At 40.9% G+C, this 20547-nt stretch overlaps 1 protein-coding gene across 1 annotated transcript in view; it reads left to right on the top strand.

Moving 5' to 3' along the window:
• LOC132142483 (vang-like protein 1) overlaps positions 1-20547 on the top strand; it is a 108246-nt gene that overhangs the window by 20563 nt on the left and 67136 nt on the right. The window lies entirely within an intron of this gene.

Here is a 20547-nt window from a genome sequence, read left to right on the forward strand (position 1 = left end):
TCTGACAGATCAGCTACTTGATCCAAATGCCCACCTTGCCATATATTAATGCAAATTAAGTTAAATGCTTGTCAAATGTTTGTCAAAAAGATTTAGATCTGTGCCTTAGGCCTTGCCATGTAAATGTGGCCCAATAATCCTGACGCTGTCTATTATGTCATTAATAATAATGGTAATCAAACATTATTAACAATCAAACACAGAAAAAAAAACATTCTTGGTTGGATAATTTAAATAAGTTCTCAATAATTAGATACTGAAAAACTCTTTGTTCTGTTGCTTTATTACTTTGTATTATTGACCATATTTACATGCCATTGTTTTAAATTATTCATTTATAATGATCAGTTTGCATTATTATTTCAGTTTTTAAGTAGTTAAAAGGAGTGTGTTCATCAGTAAATTAGTTTCTCTGCAGTATCTATGGAACTTAAAATAGGACAAAACTATTTTAATTTATGTAAATGTGAATTATTGACAAGTGTCATTTAACAACTGAATATTATATGGCATTTAACATAGTTTTGAATTTTATTTTTGTTTACTTGAATATTGAACATTTTAAATTTAACACAATTTATTTATTTTTATTTATTATTTTTTTTGTAGCAGAGTTTTATAAACATATTTTTTAAATATACAATTTTTAAAAAAACAGCTTCAAATTTTCAAGATGAAGAAGAAATTCAGAAATGCAGATCGCACAGAAAGTAGATCATCCACAGGGAAGAATAGATTTTCTCTGAAAAGGAATTTTTGCCAGTTTCCACACTATAGAGTAAACCACTTTTTTATGAATGGACTCCGTGATCCCGTCCCCATTTTCACAGAATCCATATGGCCCTATAAATGTAACTACACTTCAGAACATTTTTGCTCGTGTGTTGTTTGAAGGAGCTGCAGGGGTGACATCACGTCACAGTGTCTCTCTTTCTCTCTCTCTCTGTAGCGTATGCGCCCAGATACGTTCTCAGCTACCACAATTTGGCACAGATTGATCCAATGTGAATCAAGTACTCTGTAGAACTGACACATTTGGTAGGTACCCTTAAAAGTACAGAGTTTGGTACCCAACCCTACCTACCTCTCAAATGGACCGTTGACACTCTATCTCTCTATCTCACTTAGGGGTGTCAATGCTTGTTTCGAACTAACCGTTTGAATTCGCTTACTGGATCCTTGGTCTTTCCATGAGTTTACTGGTTTAAAATGATGTGATTGCAAAAAAACTGCTTCTTTTAAATTTTAAGGTATTGTTTTCGTTATAATATACTGATTCAAATAAGTAATCAATAATTCATTATTATTCTAGCTCTCCTGACATGCTCTCTCGCCCCACAAATTGAAAACCCCTGTGGTTTACAGACCTGGCTTGCATTTATTCATGTGAATTGTCGAGATGAGAGGTGAGGTGACTCCTCCTGGTAGTGTGCTTAATATAGTGTCATTTCTAATCACCCAGACACTGACACTTTGACTCTAAATACCAGCAACATGTCAGAAGTGCCGGTACACTAAAGACTAATATATAGAAGTGCCGGTACTGCGTACCGGTCTGTACTGGCCCACTTAAGCACTGTCGTTCCCTCAACATAAGTCATGGCCATGAGAAATGGATGTTGTTCCCTCAACATAGCATCTCGAGGCCACAAGATAAGGATATTGTTACCTCAGCAAAATTATTCTTGAGGCCACGATATATTATAATGTTCCCAAGAGTTAATAAGTCAATAGCCATGACAAAACTAAGTGAAACAAACATGTTCCCTCCCTGTCACCAGTAATTGGCCAAAATGCTTCATTCAACTTTTTGGATCTACTTCGATCTACTCTTCCCTGTGGATGATCTCTGACCTACTTTCTGTGCGATCTGATTTCTACGTTTTGAATTTTAGAATATTGAATTTGATGTTCTGAATTTGTTCTTCATGTTGAAAACTTTAAGCTGTATAAAAAATAAAATAAAAAAAACTGGATATTTGCAGTCTAAGAATTCAGAACAAAAAATCTGCTGTTTGAAAATATGTCTATAAAATAAATTGTTAAATTTCAAATGTTCAGTATTAAAGTAAAAAAAAAAATCACATTCAAAACTATTAAATGCCACAATATTCAGTTTTGTTAAATGACACTTGTCAATAATTCAAATTTGCACAATTCTAATTCAAGTAGTTTTGTCATTTTAAGCTCCATAAGTATCTTAATTGGAGAATCGTGAAATTTCTCTGGTGTTGGTATAACAAAAAAAGAACATCTTAGAACAAATATTAATTTAACTTGGCAAAATATTGCTCAAATCGAGCCAAAAGTATCTGTGATAATCGAATAGGAAATAATTAAATGACTTCCTCATTGCTAGCATGAATTATCAAAGCAAGCAAGCTCAGTAGTCTGACAGTTTTTCACTACAAAACAGGGCTTTGATCCTGTTGTCTAAATGTTGCTTATTGCTAAATGATGTAAAATATGTTATTTATTTTATTTCATTCATTCCTTCATTATATTCAAATATAATGAATATTATATTTTTTTCAATGCATACAAACAACGGTACACTAGGGCTGTCACTTTTTATTCAATATTCGAATATGCCTTCGAACATGTTTCTTGCAAACAATATTAAGAAATGAATTAGGCTAGGCTATATGCCTTACTGTAGGCTATATGCCTAAATTTAGCCTAATGTTGTGAGATATGCATAGTGGCACTTCAGATAAGTTGATATTCTAAGTTGATAACCTGCTGTTTCAAACATTAAGTAAAAAATAATAATAACCAAGATAGTCCTGTTTATGACTCACTTAATACACTTAATACATTTGTGATTGGTGTCTTTTTTTTTTTTAATGCGCGGGGGGTGGGGGGGTGGTTCAGGCATGTAGATATTAAAATATATTTGAATACATTGCATAATATTCGATATCCGTTCGAATTTGATGTTTCTCAAAAGTGACAGTCCTAAGGTACACTGGTTAAGTGCAATTTGTGTTGTAGTTCAGTGTGCTTAGCTATAAACAGAGAAGAAGTGCATGTTGCTGGAGATCATGAAGTGCACTGTTAATCTATAGGCCATACTAGGTTAGGTGAGAGTAGAAGTGCATTGCATTTAAAATATGAAACTGGTTTTCCAGGTTTTAACTTCGTCACCCTTCCAAGCTTTGATTTAAGGTCACAAGCATCTGGAGAAACCTTTCATCTGGAAAAAAAGCATACACACACGCTCACTTACAAACACTGCACATGTGCAGTGCAACACAGTAAGAATTATTGACTGGCTCCACATATTGTTGCATGAAATATTTTCAGATGGAAGGAGGTTTCGACTAAGCAGGATTACATTAAATCATTACCAACCAATTAATCAGCTGTTGAGTAATTATTCTAGATAAATTACCTTTGGCTTTTTTTAGATGGGTGGATTTAACTTGTTTATTTGCTTGTTTGGCAGTTTTCCAGAAATCAGACCTCATAGCATGTTACAACTGATTTGAGATATATATATATATATATATATATATATATATATATATATATATATATATATATATATATATATATATATATATATATATATATATATATATATATATATCCAGTGCCACCACCAGGCACCGCGGAGGAGATCACCCAGCTGGTGGAGGGCCGAGCAGCAGTGCGTCTGGGAACCAGATTTTTTTTCCTCCTCTCTCCCCTCTCTCGTCTCTGTCGCTCCTCCTTCCATCTCCTTCTCTCTTGCCTCGTTTGTCCTACCCCCAGGTTCCCGCAGGTCACCGTGAGCGGTCCCCCCGGAGGGAGGGGGGGGTGGGGAGCAGAGCGCAGTCTAGTGGGTACCCCCTGGCCTGCGAGGGGCGATGGGGGTATATAATGAGTGGGGCGGGGCCGAGAGCCGTGGAAACCGGGCGAGGCCGGTGGAGTGATTGGAGATGAGCGACACACTTGACCCACCGGTTTCGAGTCCCACGGAGGAGATGGAAGGATATAAAACTGGAGCGACGACAGTGAAGGACGAGAGAGGACCAGGCCTGGGTTTTAGTTGTTTTTGGTTTATATTTGTGCGCGTCAGTCGTCCGTGAGGGGCTGACGTGCTGTTTTGTCTTTATTTTGTCATTAAAATATCATTTGATTGTCCGCCGGTTCCCGCCTCCTTCTTCCCGATGATTATGAAGTTTGTACATTGTTACAGTAATGAATTAATATGTTTTTGTGTATAAAATGACATATAAACATATTTTCCTATTCTATTTTGCCTGGAAAGGAAACGCTTCCAACACGCTTGCGTGTCGCGTGAAAAATAGGTGTCGGTTCTATTTCTAGCATGCACGCATTTTCCGCGCGTCTCACGCAGGCAGTATGCAAGCTCTAACCTGTTAACATGGGAGCTGAATTAAAATCCGCCACGGCACGCAACTGAGACGCTTACGCCTGAGGCCGGTGACACACTGGCTGCATGGCGTGAGCGTGGCGTTTCCTCTGCGTGTCAGTTGCGTGACGGCTGCCTCGCGTTTTGTGTGTCTTTACACACCAGAATCGTGCCTGACGCGGCGCTGGCTACAAAAGCTCCTTTTGTAGGTGACATAGAGGGAGGTCGCCAACAGACCAGGATCTTGTCTTCACGACAACAATATCTATACTTCATGTTGATCATAAATATAAAGCCTACAGATAAATGACACCGTCAACAGTATTGACGGCAAAATAGACTGTTTGACAGGTGCAATATGCCAGTGTGTCACCGGCCTAAGGTTTTCAAAAGGCATCACGCGAGTGTGAACATCACTACAACTAGGAAAAAAACGATTGTAATTCAAACGCAGCTTCCGTCGGCATTTAAACAGACCTTTGCTCTTAATTCCGATCGGTCCAACGCAATAACGAAATCTGAGCAGGTCTAAAAACTGAAACTGTTAATGCTGCACTTTACACTTTGGAAAAGTTATATATATATTTTAAATATGAGCAGGACCACAAGCTGGGATTGGTAATGCTGCACTGTAATCATAGTTATTTATTTATATTTTTCATTATATTTTATTATATGATATTGGTTTGAGACTGAGAGTATTTTATTTAGTGGAGAACTTTGCAGCAGTATTTTATTTCTTATTCTTTTTTTATTTTATATATATTTTATTAAAAAGTAAACATGTAAACAAATTGTAAAAAAAGTTTATAGTAATAAACAACCTGCAGTTTAATGTTTGCATTTCTTTCCCTTACTGTACCGAAAATAAACCGAACCGTGACTTTTAAACTGAGGTACGTACCGAACCGTGATTTTTGCGTACTGTTCGACCCCTAATATATATATATATATATATATATATATATATATATATATATATATAGTACAGACCAAAAGTTTGGAAACATTACTTTTTTTAATGTTTTTGAAAGAAGTTTCTTCTGCTCATCAAGCCTGCATTTATTTGATCAAAAATACAGAAAAAATGTAATATTGTGATATATTATTACAATCTAAAATAATTGTTTTTAAATTTATTATACTTTAAATTATCATTTATTTCTGTGATGCAAAGCTGAATTTTTAGGATCATTATCACATGATCCTTTAGAAATCATTCTAATATGATGATTCATTATCAAAGTTGGAAAAAGTTTTTTCAGAACATGGGATACTTTGATGAATAAAAAGTAAAAAAAAAAAAAAAAGAATCTATGTTTTTAAAATATAAATTTTTTGAAATAACAATATACACTAATGGTCAGTAATTTGAGGTCAGTAAAATACTTTAATTCAGCAAGGATGTGTTAAATTGATAAAAACTGATAGTAAAGAAAATATATTATTAGAATATATATTATTAGAATTTTTTTTATTTTGAATAAATGCAGTTCTTTTTAACCTTTTATTCATCAAATATATTAGACAGCAGAACTGTTTACAACACTCATAATAAATCAGAATATTAGAATGATTTCTAAATGATCATGTGATAGACTGGATGTTACACGTGACACTGAAGGCTGGAGTAATGATGCTGAAAATTCAGCTTTGCATCACAGGAATAAATTATTTTTTAAAAGTATATTCAAATAGAAAACTATTATTTTAAGTTGTAATAATATTTCACAATATTACTGTTTTTTTCTGTATTTTTGATCAAATAAATGCAGGCTTGATGAGCAGAAGAAACTTCTTTCAAAAACATTAAAAATAGTAATGTTTCCAAACTTTTGGTCTGTACTGTATATATATATATATATATATATATATATATAATTTTTTTTTTTTAAAGGATTACATTCCTTGAGATCTAGATCTTACATTAAGCCTCACTCATGTAGAAAACTTAGCTGTTTGATTCAGCTAATTATAATTATATGGTACATCACACTGACAATGATTTAGGGAACTGAATTAAATTAAATTCAGTTCTCATCCGCAGTACACAGTACAGTATCGTTTCCCATGTTAATTTGGATAAGGACCGGTTTCCAAAGGCTTTCAAAGGCAGACTGCATTTTTGAGTGCATTTCCAGGGCTTTCCTGTTATATGTGTGATTCTCTTTTGTCAACAGTGAAATATTTTTTTTTTGTACTGGTGGTACAAAGTACCCGGTCAACCCGGTTCTTGATGTGCTATGCGAAAGGTGTGCAGATACGCTCTCTTCATAAAAGCACTGAGACATGATGACATCAAAAGGAGGAAACACACCAAATTAACAAAACACTTTAAAAACAGACGCCTAAAGAAGAGTTCATGTAGGTAATGCTGGGTACGCAGTAGTCTAATGAGAAAACGAGGCAAAACACTTACAAACTGCTGTCCTTATCTGTTGCTGACTGTTTCTTGTTCTTCTTCCTGTTTTTTATAATTGTTCTCAGTTCTCTCTTGGAAAAGAGATCTTATGCTCTTTGAAATTGCCTTATTAAATAAACTTTAAATAATTGTTATAAGATCTTACACCACTCTTTAAGAACGTGATCATCTCGCTTTCTGATTGGATATTGTGTCGTTTTAAACAAAGATATCAATGTGTTTCAGGTCTCATCTGTGTGTGCGCTATCAGCACCCAGGTGATGAAAGACTGCTCGTCTTCCAGCATATGGCATTCGCATTGAGTGAATGGTTTGTCCAGGGTTTTTTTTCCATCGCTGTTGTTGTAATGTACTAGGAAGCCAGAATAAGTATCCATCAACAGAAACATATATTAGCCGAACCCTGTTTTTTTTTTTTTTTTTTTTTTTTTTTTACGTGTTATTTATAAGAAACAGATGCGTATGTCAGATTACGTTGAGAGTGTGCCGAACCGTGTTTGGAGAACCGTACGTTTAGTTCCTCTTCAGGAACTCGAGCTGCGTCGAGAACGTTTGGGGAACGCGTCCAGCGTGACGTCTCTGAATAATGTGTATAATCAGTCCAAAGGAAGGGCGAGACGTCATAGGCGGGTGACGTAAGAGACCAGGAAGCATAAAGCATGAGCGGCGAAGCCGGAAATCAGCCTTGTGTCTTCAGCAAGCTCTCTGTGTGTGTGTCAGTCACTATCTGTTTGTGAGTCTTATTTAGTGTCGTTTGTCCACTGATAAACTCCATTGTCAAAGCTTCAATCAAGAGAAGTTTTGGGCGAGAGCAGGCAGCGTTCAGGCTGTGTGTTTTCCCTGCCAAAAAAAAAAAAAAAAAAGAAAAGGTAGGGACACACGCAGCTCGTGTGTTGTCTGCTTGAGAGTGAAGCGCGCAGTGTCAGCTCTCGAGGGAGTTGACTGCTGCGATGCGAGCCTTTGCTTCACTCTCAGAAGGCTCACTTTGAGGAGAGAGCTTTCACTGGCATTTCTCGAGGAAAAAACGGAGCGGTGGTTGTGCTCGCGGGATTCGCTTTCGGATCTGCTGGAAGGAATGTAAGACGGGCAGCAAGTCCCTATCTTCTTTCTTAGCCACCAGATCCGGCGCCCGCTCTCGGGGGTTCGGAAGCCCGCGTTTGCGGTACTTTCTCCCCGATGAGAGGGCGCGACGCACTGCCTGTCTTTCTCAGAGGAGATTGATATGGAAAGGCGTCGATGAGCTCGCCAGTTGTTCAAGCACCAGTCACACAAGCACCAGTTACACACGCATATTATGCCTAATATTATAATAAGCAGCATTAACGAGGAGTGGAGCTCACGCAGTTGGCTCTCGGGGGGCTGATTGTGCTTTTCTCGCTGTTAAGCGCTCTGCTCTCGCTGGGCACGCTCCGAGGAGTGTGTCCGTGCATGCGATCTTGCGGTCGCGGTCGCGCTGGGGCTGATGCACGGCGGCGACCGCGATAGCGGGAATCGCACATGATCTGGTGAACGTGTTGGAGACGGCTCATCCTATCTCCACACGTGTTTACTAGATCTAGAGCTCGTTCTCGAGGCTTGGAAACCAGCGCTGCGGTTTCTTCGCCCTCTGAGACAGCTCGCTGCTGCTGCTGCATGCTCTCTCGCCAGGCACGCTCTGAGGAGTGTATCCGTGCATGCGAGACAGCTCGTCCTATCTCCACCCGTGTTCACTAGATCTAGAGCTCAGTCTCGAGGCTTGAAAACCCGTGCCGTGGTTTCTTCGTCCTCGGAGGCAGAGCTCGCTGCAGCATTCATCTTTCTCTGAGGAGATTGATGTTGTCTGTGTGACTGAGTAGCATTTAAAAAAAAAAAAATTGACATGCACGCTGCCGAGGCAACGCGTGTATTACATTGTTTCATCTTTATGTGAGTTTTTTTTCTACACTAGACCGTGTTGACTCGTCTGGTTGTTGACTACTATATATTAATATTTATCTGACTATGTGAAGTTAGATGTGCAGGGGCTCTAAGGATGTAATTTCTTATGTGAGAACACATGTGTACCGCTCTTCCTCTGAGGAGGTTAAGGCGGTCAGGGGCTGCTGGGCGGAGCAGTCCCAACCATGTTCCAGCCCCTCGTGCCGGGGGTGTCACTTTTGTACTCCGCAGACGCTAGAGTCAGAGTGGCGCTCCCAGGCCGAAGGCTTTTAGTCGAAAGCAGTTCTACGGACCGTTGTTTTCGCTGGATAGCCTTCATCATAACGTCCTGACGCGTAAGGCCTAGGACGTTTTGAGGGCCAGCTCCCTCTGGGGAAGACTGGTGTACACCGCATTACACGGTGCCCGTCTCTCCTCAGCGCCCTCAGGAGATCGATCTGCCAACCCTGCCGGTGTTCCAGGGCGCAGCGGTCTCCAGCGAGCGCTTCTCTCAGTTACCGCCCGGAAACGTAGCGGTGCTAAGAGGCTCGCGACCTCCTGGGAGGTTTCCAGAGCAGCTAGTTTGGCTGTCTCAGTGGGTCCTTCACACTGTAGTGAGAGGCCACAGAATCCAGTTCTGGTGGGCCCCAAGCAGGCTCTGGTAATGGAACAGAAGTAGACTCTCTAAGGACGGAGACCATCGATGTGGTCCCTCCTTGGGTTTCAGAGTCCGGTCCTACAGCCGGTACTTCCCTGTTCCAAGGAAGGATGAGGTGTTGTGTCCTTTTCTAGATCTGTGCTTTTTGAACCTCTCAGTCAGGGGACTGAAGTTTAGCACGCCTGCACAGGCCAAGTCCGAGGACTGGTGTGTCACGATCTATCAAAAGATGCACTTATCTCCATCCTTCTTCATCGGAAGTTCCTGAGGTTTGCTTTTGGGGGCAAAAGCCTACCAATACGGATCTTCCTCTGGCCTTGCACTCTCACCCCACACTTTCACGACTCAACCACATAGACGATTGGTTTATATCAGCTCAATCTGAGCAGATGACGGTTCTGCACCGAGATGTCGTTCTCGCTCACATGAAAGAGCTGGGGTTAAGACTTAACGTCAAGAAAAGTGTGCTTTCTCCAGTTCAGAGAACCACTTATCTGGGCATGGTGTGGGATTCGACCACGATGCAGGCCTGTATGTCACCTGCTCGGATCGAGTCGATCCTCACTGCAGTCGCGAGAGTGAGAGAAGGACCGGTCACTCACCGTCAAGCAGTCACGGAGATTGCTGGGTCTGATGGCAGCTGCGTCCAACGTGAATGCTATTGGCCTGCTGTACATGAGACCTCTACAGTGGTGGCTCAAGACCAATGGGTTCTCCCTGAGGGGAAACCCACTTCGCATGCTAAAGGTCACGCGGCGCTGCCTACGTGCCTTGGATATGTGGAGGAAGCCTTGGTTCTTGTCTCAGGGCCCGGTGCTGGGAGCTCCTTGTCGCCGCGGGATGCTAGCGACAGACGCGTCCCTCACCGGCTGGGGTACGGTCATGAGTGGCCAACCTGCCCACGGTCTGTGGAGTGGTCGCCATCTGACATGGCACATCAACTGCCTGGAGATGCTGGCCGTGCTTCGTGCACTTTGTTATTTTCTCCCAGACCTAAGAGGTCGCCATGTGTTGGTGCGCACCGACAACACAGCGGTGGTCTCTTACATCAACCGCCAAGGAGGTCTGCACTCACGCCGTTTATACAACTAGCTTACCAGATCCTTGTGTGGGCCCAGGACGAATTCCTCTCACTCAGAGCAGTTCACATTCCTGGGCATCTTAATATGGGAGCAGACATCCTGTTGAGGCAGGGGCCAAGGCCCGGGGAATGGCGGCTTCACACCGAGGTGATGAAGCAGAGTTGGAGAGTTTGGCCAGACTCGGGTGGCTCTGTTTGCGACTCGAGACACATCGCACTGTCCCCTCTGGCTTCCTCTGACTCATCCAGCTCCACTGGGGCTGGACGCCATGGTACAGACGTGGCCGAGGCTTCATCTGTACATTTTTTCCCCCGATTGCTCTGCTCTCTGAAGTTCTGGAGAGAGTGCGCCGGGACGCAGCCGGCTGCTGTTAGTAGCCCCGTTTTGGCCGGGCCGGGAATGGTTCCTGGGCCTGATTTCTCTTTTTGACGGCACTCCGTGGGAGGTTCCCGTCAGGAGAGATCTCCTCTCCCCGCATGGAGCTTAGAGGCTTTAGGTGTGGTCTCTGAGGAGGCACAACTCTTAGCTTCCCGTCTCTCAACCGATGTTGTAAGTCCGTTCTCCAACCCAGAGCTCCCTCAATGAGGAAACTTTATGCCTTGAAGTGGAAGCTTTTCACTTCTTGGTGCGGAGACCGCCAGCTCGACTCAGTTAACTGCACGGATGGTACAGTGCTGGAGTTCCTGCAGGCTCTCCGCAGGGTTGACCCACTCCACCCTGAAGGTCTACGTGGCAGCCATGGTGGCCTACCGCACCCCTCTCGGTGGCCAGTCAGTGAGCAGAAACCCTCTGGTTATATGTTTCCTCCATGGTGGGCTGAGGCTGAGGCCTCCGGCCAGAAGAAGCTTATGCTAAGCGGTGATCAGGATGCTATCCTAAGCCTCGAGTCCTCTGATCTCCCCTCTCCTGGGGGTCAAGACTCACTCCTTCTGAAGTTTGGTCATTGGACGGGTTGTCCCCGATTTCTGTCAGGCTCCTTCTCCTTATCTTATCTTATCTCCTTATACATTATGGTATAATGCTGCAGTCCTGACGATATCCTCTACCCTTATCCCTTGGCATTTGAACAGGGAATGGGTAAAGGGTCACACAGTGGAGTCAGCTGTCTTTACCGTCTGTCGCTTGTGTAGTGCAAACACATACAAGCTTCATCACTGTGTCTGACACACCACTCTGTTCCCCTTTCGACTTGAAATGATGGTAAATTTAAGGACATTGTTAACTGCCTTTACATTTATTTTGAAAGATAAAGGTCGTGATTATGGAAAGGGGTGTTACATTACCGACGAGTGCTCGTGATTTTCGGCCAATTACAATGCACTGTGTTAGTTGACCAATCAGAGCAGACTGGGCTTGTCAGAAGGAGGGTCTTTGTAGAAAATTATGCGTTTGAGAGAGGCGGGGCATAGAGGACCTACAATAATGTACAGAAGTTGAAAAAGTATGTGTTTTTTGAACATTAAAGCATGTCAACATATTCTGTTACATCAAATACACAAAATAATGATCTTTAAAAAAGCATCATATGACCTTTCATTTGTTTTTGTTTTAATGGTCTTCAGGATTTTTGAAGGCTTGATTGTATTTGGACTGATTTATAAACTGCTACTGTAAACAGACCAATTCAAGAATTTTTCATTTGAATTGAATAGCAACTTAATTACAAACTTTTGGTTAATAAACCAAGTGATTTGGGTTAAAAAGTAATGAACTAACAGAGAACTACACTGCGACCAAAATGATCGCATATGCGACCTTTTGAAATGCCCTTGCGACCCTAATTTTTATGGGGTCTGAAATGTATCACTGATTATTTTTGTACATACTTATGTGTTATGCTATGATTTAATATGAGACTTTATTAAAACAGAAATGTGTATTTTAAGAATACGTTTTATAACGTGTTCCGAGCATTCAACACATCAAGTTGGCTTGCCAATTTAAACATTCAAAAGAGTTTAAAGCATTCAAACACAAGAGGCGGTAAAGCTGAACTGGTTAGCTGGTTACCTGCGCGCTGTGTTCGGTGCGCAAGAGAGAGCCGCGTCTAACGGACAGCAACACTGAACCGAGCTCTCCTTCAGGACGTTTGCGTCCTCCTGCACCAGAGTGAACAAATATAAATCGTAGTTTAAACAAACTGAAAAAAAAGAGCGGAAAGCGAAAGAGCTCAGTTCAGCACTGCGTGTTCTGGTGTTCAGGGCGCACGCAGAGATGCGCTTCAAAGTCTTCTTGCTTTTTTACTGACAACAGATACATACAAAATATGTCAAAATACCTGTCTTGGAAAGTGTGTTCAGAAAAAGTCTGTGGTATGTCTTAAGTGAAAGTAAAGAGTTGAGAAAGAAATCGGATGTGTATCATTGGATGCGTTCATTGTCTCTTAAAGTGACCGCACCTAATTTACTAGCTCTGCTGTCAGTGTCTTTAATGTATGAAAATGAAAGTAAATCACTCACTGCTCTTGACTGAATTACTTTGTAGTTTGTAGATTCTGCCGCTCTAGCACAAAGTCCAGCAGCTTTGAAACATTTTTGTTGAATGTAAGGTGGCTAGTGGTGCTCAGTGCATGCTGGAGATGGCATTCTGTCTGTTTCAAAGTGTGGTTGTTGGTGAGAAAGTTTATGATATCAGTGATCATCCCAATCTCATGGAACAAGAGCTCAAACTCTGCTACAGTATTTGCATTGTGTGTGGCTTCTACTACATAGTGACCTCCAAGACCCTTTGACACTCGCTGAATGGTCTGCTCGTCTTCATGTCACCTGCCACAGCACAGAACAAGCCAGGTCGATCCTGCACAACCCACTGGCCTATAGAAAAGTGCCAGTAGAGCTCAGTTTTTTTACTACCAAGCTCTAGCACCTTGATTTGTTCAAGATACCATGACCCATGACGAAGGTAGTTTATGCAGTAATATTCTGCAAAGATTGGCATAGAATCCTCTAGGGGTGTGCACGGATAGTCGAACATTCGAATATTCGTTCTGCTCTAATAATTCGATAAGTAAAAATGATATTCGCAAAAAAAATTAAAATAAAAAAAGTTCACAATAAAACCTAATTTGGTCACTTTCTGTGATTCTCCACGGCATATTTGAAGATGTATGCAAGCAAAAAATAATTAATGAATAAGGGGCTGTTCACATATCGCGCCTAAAAACGCATGGAAAACGCTAGGTGCGCTGCTTTGTCCTTCTTTCCAAGGCGCTCGGGCAGAAGCGCTCCTGAGGCGTCTGCCAATGACGCGCTCTCTCTATGAAGACGCAGATAAATTGATTTGCAGCACAAAAAAATCGCTTTTAGTAGCTCTGCTACTAAATTTATTTCAAAATGGCAATCCATATACACCTATGATCAGCTGTTCCTTCATCTTGGCTGAGCTTTCAATGTTGTAACAGGAAAGGATGAAGCTGAATGTTTAGTTCTTGTCACATGACCTGCTGTGCGCTTGTCGCCGTCACCAACGATGAAGAGGATGCAATGCCCACTCGTCGGAAAAGGCTGAGCCAGTTCTACAGCGATGATTACAGAGAGTCCAGCCGAGACGAGTGGGAACAGTTCTTGCTGGAGCCATGTATTCCACCAGATGAGGATCCCATTCAGTGGTGAAACGAAAATGCGAAGCGCTTCACAAAACTTATTCGCTTAGCACACCGTTATTTGTGAGTCCCGCCAACGTCTGTGCCGTCAGAGCGCGTTTTCTCCGCAGCCGGCCTTATTGTTAACAGACTAAGGAGCCGACTTTCCTCCGATCATGTTTACATGAAACATGAAAAACAATAGGAAAAAAAAGTAAAAAAGATTTGCTGACAGTTTAAAGTTAAGTGTAGGCTACGTTCTACAATAGCCTAATTGCTGCAGGCTGCTTTACGTTTTTTCTTTGTTCACTTTTTTTTTTCTTTGTTCACTTTTTTTTGTTGCTTTTAATCAACTTTTGTTTGTTTGCACGCATTGTTAAAGGTTTTCAGCTACAAAACACGATGTGTGATGTTCAAGCTTGTTGTGTGTAAGCTTGTTCAAAATGACGGAAACAATAAATGTTGCTTAAAAATAACGTCTGTCTCACTAAACTTAATTTAAATAAACGAATATTCGAATATTCTTTTTTTGTGAGCTCAAATATTCGAATGTGATATGTGCGGAAAACGCCCATCCCTAGAATCCTCTATAGTAGCCACGTGTAGGTTCCAGTTTCCTTCTCTTTCAGAGACTACAGCATTTTTGATGATGGCCACCAGACATTTGATGACTTCAGGGTAGAAATCTACACCAGTGGATGTGCTGGAATTGACACTCTCCCTCCCACAAGTAGTGGGATCAGAGGCCAGATCCAACGAGGATTTTTTCTGGCTCATACGGCATGCCACTTGCTTGCAACAGCCAAGGACGCAAAAGCAAGACTAGAACATGGATGGAAGGAGCACTTTGGCACACTCCTGCCATCAAAATGTCTGAAGACCTTACCACCAAGTCTGCTCACAGTAAGTAAGTGCGCAGGCAAGTGTTACAATCGCTGATGTGGCTGTTGTGCTGCTGGAGTTTCATGCACCGTATTCTGCCATGGAAAATAGAAAAATTATCCTGTAAAAACCCATCCCACTAACATGCATGCACACATACAGCACACTTTGAGAGAAATCAGACTATATGGTGCACTTTTAGTTAATTTGGTATGATGTAATTTGTATCACTTTTATTGCTAAATAGTTTTATTTGCTCCCTATTGTTTTATTTTATATCATTGTACTAACAACCAATGACTCTTAATGTTAAAAACAATATTAGCATTTAATTTTAAATGTCACATTTAGTAGAATTAGACTTATTGCATCAGTTTTAGCCTGTTTGTAGCTAGGCGTGTTCTTTCGTGTCTTCCGGGGCTGCTGCGGAATCGCGAGATATTTGAAAGGTCCAACAAACGTAATGATTCGTCTTCCTCGTGTAGAGAAGAACTTAGTAAGTAAAAGAAATGAAAACAACGGAGATGAAAGCAACAGAGATGAAAGCTCCCGAAGGAGCCATGAGAACAGCTGTTCTCTCAGCCGCCGTGCTAAGATCAACGGCGATAGAAGAGCGGACCAAGAGCGCGAAAAAGAGCAAGAACAACAAAAAGAAGAGAGGGAAGGAACTTCCTGGGTCAGTTCTTATGGCTTGCCTGGTTCACGCCTCTGTTTGCGTGAACAACCGATGAACGTCCGCGATCTGAAGCAGGAAAAAGTTCCTTTGTCTCTGGGGAACCACCCACTCTAATAAGTTATGGCTTATCAGATTTCAGCAGTGACATTCTAGCAAGTTCGTAATTCCAGATTACATTTTTCATTAATTTCCTTTAGGTGGATAGTTTGGTCACAACATGACGATTCCACAGACATCAAAAATGACATATATAACTGATAGAAACACGACGTTACATTCATATGCAGAATTACACACATTTAAAGTTTGATTAACACACGATAAAACTGCAGATACTCCAATTTATATGGGGAAAACATCTAATGCACCAAAAAGCAATACTCAATACATTTAGAATACATTGAGAAAAGGTACTAGTTTAGAATACATTGAGAAAAGGTACCAGTGATCTGGCTTTGCTGTTCTGTCAGTTAGGTCATAAAGTTTTACGACCTGGTCAGGGGGGTAGGTTTACAACTCATGATTCTATTTGAGAACATTAAAATTAGGAGAAACATTTCCAATTTACAAGTCAGCAATTTATAATCCTCGCATAACAGGATTAACCATTCTATGCAACGCACAAACCTATTCAAAATACATATTATTAAGGACTTAACATAAAGAGCGTAAAGAAAAGTTTGTGTGTGTGTTTAGGAATGTGGGTGTTTTGTTTCTTCTTTGAGGCTCGTGCGGGTATCCCGGGACAGTCTCAATAGGTGTAATAACTGTCACCCACGCCAGGATGTTGCCGACATTGCGGCACCCCAAATGGTGAATTATGTTGGAAGATGTTGTAAAATGAAGGTCCTTGTTTACTCACGTTCTGGTCTTTGAGTGCAGAATGTGTTAGAGAGTCAGGATTCATTAATATGGAACAGATGGCTGAAATACCATCAGCTCATTAGTGTTACACAGTACACAAAAAAACATGAGCAATGAAACGCTGTACATACCAGATCCGTCGTAATAACGAGTCATAAACACATCCACAGCTGTAAATCCCGGTTTAGTTAGAAAGGTAAGGGTCCACTGAACGACATCTCATGGAGCACGTTTAGTCCAACGAAGCAATAACGTTGTAACATGGATCATAATTCCTTTGTTTACGTTTCAGTTCTTCAGCGACAGAATTGTTTGAGTCCATTATGGAATAACTCACGGTCAGAAACTGCGTCTTGGTAGTGAAAAAACGGCATGGTTTTGCAGCGTACAGTGTCACAAACAGAATGAGACAATCCCCCGGAAAAAATAATGAATGAAAGATAGGCGAAAGATAGTATATTTGAAATTTGGCGCTCCCTCGTGAGGGCTCGTGACACGCTCTGACGCACCTGTCAGCCGATGGAGGCGGAATTTATAGCGTTCTCCTTTTTCTTTGTTTCTTTTATTTTTCAACAGTTTTTATATATATGAGAGTGTGTATTATATTGAATGTGAATGCATCTGCATGATTACCATCTGTCTGTGTGCAAATCAGCTTGCTATTACTGTATGATCACGGCTATCAAAGTGTACGCGTCTATATGAATAGAGAGAGTGGATTATTTACTTTATGGCACATTTGTGTTATTACCATCTGTATAAGTGGCCATCAGCACATCAGAACTTATTTGCATCGTAATTCATAGTAAATGCTGCATTTTAGCAATCTCAGGATTTTCTGTAACTGGCAAAGAATGTTAAATCTTTTTTTTTTTTCTTGTTCTTATTTTTCTTACTCAAATATTCTTATTGTATTTTTCTAGTGCTCAAATAAATCACTTATATGATGTCTAAATTTCTGTCTAGTCTTTTATAATGGAAAAACTATGCAGTGGTATGTTTAATGAATAAATAGTTTGTAGAAGCCTTCAATACTGTTGGTAAATATTTTTTTTATATTTGGGGGTGTAGACATAGTCTCATAAAAATATTTGCAGGAGTCTCATTTTTCATGATATCTTATTCAGATTTGAAATAGAAACTCATGAGACGTGTTAATTTCAACCCATTACTTTTCTAGATTGCTCCAGGTATCATTTCATGTATTTTCATATCAAATAAAATAATATTTAAGTGTGGTAAAAAAAAAATTTCAAGGCACTTCAGTGTCTATAACTTTTAATATTTTGGAGCATTATCAAATCTGGTTGATAAAAAGTAAAAGGGTCTTATTTCCAAAGACACCAAAATTATGTTTGTAATACACTTAAGTAGGAAACTGTTACAATTATAAGTTTGGTAGAGCACTTTCAGCTGCGAGTCCCATAATGGGGGGTGCTGGCTAACAGGTTATTGGTTACTAGTAAAACCATGGTAAAAACTTTTGCTACACTAACCATAGTTTAATGGTATTTGTAGTAAAACTGTGGTTATAGACTATAATTGGTAATAAAACACCCCCCAAAAAAACCTAGCTAGCCTACTATACATTTACTATAGTAATACCATGGCTAACTTTCTTAAGGGATTGTGTATAATAATACAAAATAAATGTTTTAATGGATTATGATATCACAAAATATTTTAATATAATTTGATTGTGATGTGAAGGAGCGTTACTGTAAGACGTGCAGAGGGACAGGACTAATGACAGATCACTTCAGAATAAGTAGTTTAGCCTACTAGCTACCCGCTCAGTCCGTCTGTTTATCAGTTATATACATATACAGATCAGGTTTATTTGACTTATTAGAGGTACAGAATGCCACACAGAAACTTTTCGGCATTTCAACAAATAAAAATCAATAGAAATCTTCACCAAAAGATCAAGCACCTAATAAGGTCTCTGTGTGTTAATTTGAATGGTTTGTTTCCCCCACGGCATAAACGGATATGATGTTTTTGTGGGCGTTCCCACCAATGTTGAACAAATCAATTAGCATGAGTGAGAAGCTGTTGACTGCCATTACTGTTCTCTTGCTGTAGCTGCTAAAGATAGAGAGCCATTAAAAGTGTTGCGTCTTGGGATGCACCAACATAGGAGTCTCCATAGACCGCTGAGCACATGGTGGTTGCACTTCATTTTCGAAAGAAATGTCCCAAAAACCCTCCGGAAAAATCCCATAGCTAACATTTTATGCAGGACACCAATGACTCACAAATGAGGTTGTGCAAAGATTGCTTCTGAAAGAGGTATCGATACCAACGCTTTGTGTGCAAACATCCAGACTCCAGACAAAGTAAGCGTCACGCATAATATTTTGTTTTCCAAAAGAGCTTTTTGACTCTTTGTAAGGCTAATGTTGCTAAATCTACAATTGTCTCTGCCTGTTTTCACTAATGCTGCCTTCACGTGCTACCAGAATGATCGTGAATAGGAATGTGGTAGTTAAAAATTGGATTTGGAAGCAATGTGTGAGGTCAGTAATACGGTCACCGTGACCCTAACACCGGTATGCCTGCGAGCATGAGCTCTTGAAGCTCTGCACTTTTCTGAGAAGGGAGAAGGAACCCGCGGCAACAGTGTTAAATTATCCCAATTCCGCGGGAAACCTGCGGATTTGGCAACACTGGAAAGGGAGGCGGGAGCACTAGCTCATTTTCATTTAAAGGGGACATACACGTTTTGGCTCATACCCTAAGAGTGGCAGTTTCCTCAAATCTTTGCCTGGAGGTCCAATGCGCTGCAGAGTTTAGCTCCAACCCTGATTAAAGTCACCTGCCTGTGATTTTTCGAATGATCCCAAAGACATGAATATTGAGGACCCCCTTGTAAACGAGATGATTCATCTCAAGGAGCTTGTCCTCTTAATAAAAATGATTGTCAACATTGATTGGCATTGATTAGCATGCTTAGGTGTGTATAGGGTTAGAGCTAAAGATTTGAGGATCCCTGCTATAAAAAATTATCTGTGGGGTATTTTGAAATAAAACTTAGTATACACACTCTGGGGTAGAGCTGAAGATCTTTTCCCGAACCCGACGGGACCCGATGGGACCCGACGGGTTTGGTCGAGTTCAGGCTTAATTTATATCATCTTACGCGGGTTCGGGCTTGCGCTCCGGTTTGCGAGGTAAACAAGCAGTCATGTGATGTGTTTTGATTAGCGTGAGAAAGATGCGAAAATGGATGCTGAGTAGGTGTAAGCTGTCAATCAAAATGTACTTGTCGGGCTCGGGCCGAAACCTATCGGGCTCAGGTCCTGTCGGGCCTAACTTTTATGGCCCGATTACAGCTCTACTCTGGGGACATCAGAGAACAATTTAAACAATTAAAAATATTGTATCAATGCATTCTGTGGCACCTTTAAGATGTACATGTCATTTTCTTCCCTAATTTTAGCCCTTTGATTTAAATGGTTAATTTGAAGGGGCGTGTCTGTTGTGAGACTTCATTGTATACGCCCACTGCTATGATTGGTTTACATCTTTATATATTAAATAAGTATTACATGTTGAAATTTCTTGAAAGCTTTTACTAAATATTTACTGCTAACAGCTGCCAAGTTGTTGTTGTTGTGTTTTGAGAACTGTAGAACGTACTCGGTTACTAAACGTAACCTTGGTTCTCTCTAGAAGAGCGAGTACTGCGTCTTAGCTAAGACGCTACGGGAAAAGTCTGTTTTCACGAAATACTGAAGCAAAAAATTATCCTTAATTTTGTATTTTTGTAAAGCGCATTTGCAGCAGTACACAGCCATAGGCGAGACGGCTCGTTCGCTCATTGGCTTGTTCTGCGGCAACTGCACAGCCTATCGAGCGGGGGCTGATGCAACATCAGCTTCGCGCCCTTCTTGCCACTTCCCGCCGAAACGGGTGTGGCCCAACCTATAAAAGGAGCTCGAAAAGGCTGACTCACCTGATTTATTTCATCGCCGAAGCGAACCAGAGTGAATCGTACGCACGGCAGAGAACGCAGTACTCGTTCGCTCTTCTAGAGAGAACCGAGGTTACCTTTAGTAACCGAGTACGTTCTCTTACGAGAGCTCTCTCGTACTGCGTCTTACCTAAGACGCTACAGGAACCCAT

The sequence above is a fragment of the Carassius carassius genome, chromosome 6 (genome assembly GCF_963082965.1).
Source record: "Carassius carassius chromosome 6, fCarCar2.1, whole genome shotgun sequence".
NCBI lineage: Eukaryota > Metazoa > Chordata > Actinopteri > Cypriniformes > Cyprinidae > Carassius > Carassius carassius.